The sequence below is a fragment of the Amaranthus tricolor genome, chromosome 6, assembly GCF_026212465.1.
Source record: "Amaranthus tricolor cultivar Red isolate AtriRed21 chromosome 6, ASM2621246v1, whole genome shotgun sequence".
Classification (NCBI taxonomy): Eukaryota; Viridiplantae; Streptophyta; class Magnoliopsida; order Caryophyllales; family Amaranthaceae; genus Amaranthus; species Amaranthus tricolor.
The window spans coordinates 5,471,779-5,472,125 of record NC_080052.1 but is presented as its reverse complement, the minus strand read 5'-3'; the positions used below and the strand labels follow the sequence as shown (position 1 = coordinate 5,472,125).

The following is a 347-nucleotide window of genomic DNA, read 5'->3' as shown; positions in this document are numbered from 1 at the left end:
AACAGGGCACAATCGCTTAAACTTGCAACAACAACAATTCACCCCCCCTCTTGTTGCTGTTCCCGTTCCTAATTGAATCAACAGAGGTAATTAGTAATGACTAGCTATAAACAAGACCAAACAAGTGGTAATTTATGCTTGTCCCACATCGACTTAGAAGAAGAGGTAATTAGTAATGACTAGCTATAAACAAGACCAAACAGCCTTGGGGCATATTTAAAAGGGTCGGTTGGCTAATTATGCCATGCTTACCCTTTGATTTGGTGAGTGCTGTATGGAAATCAAGACATATGGCCGACATAATTTGTGCAAACTAGAAGGGTTGGCTCGCTTGGCCGACCCTCAAT

The 347-nt window shown here is 41.8% G+C and overlaps 1 non-coding gene across 1 annotated transcript; it reads left to right on the top strand.

Moving 5' to 3' along the window:
• The first annotated feature begins 217 nt into the window (after positions 1-217).
• LOC130816765 (U11 spliceosomal RNA) lies at positions 218-346 on the top strand. Its single transcript, XR_009043304.1, has one exon. It is a non-coding gene; the product is annotated as a U11 spliceosomal RNA (small nuclear RNA).
• The last annotated feature ends 1 nt before the right edge of the window (position 347 follows it).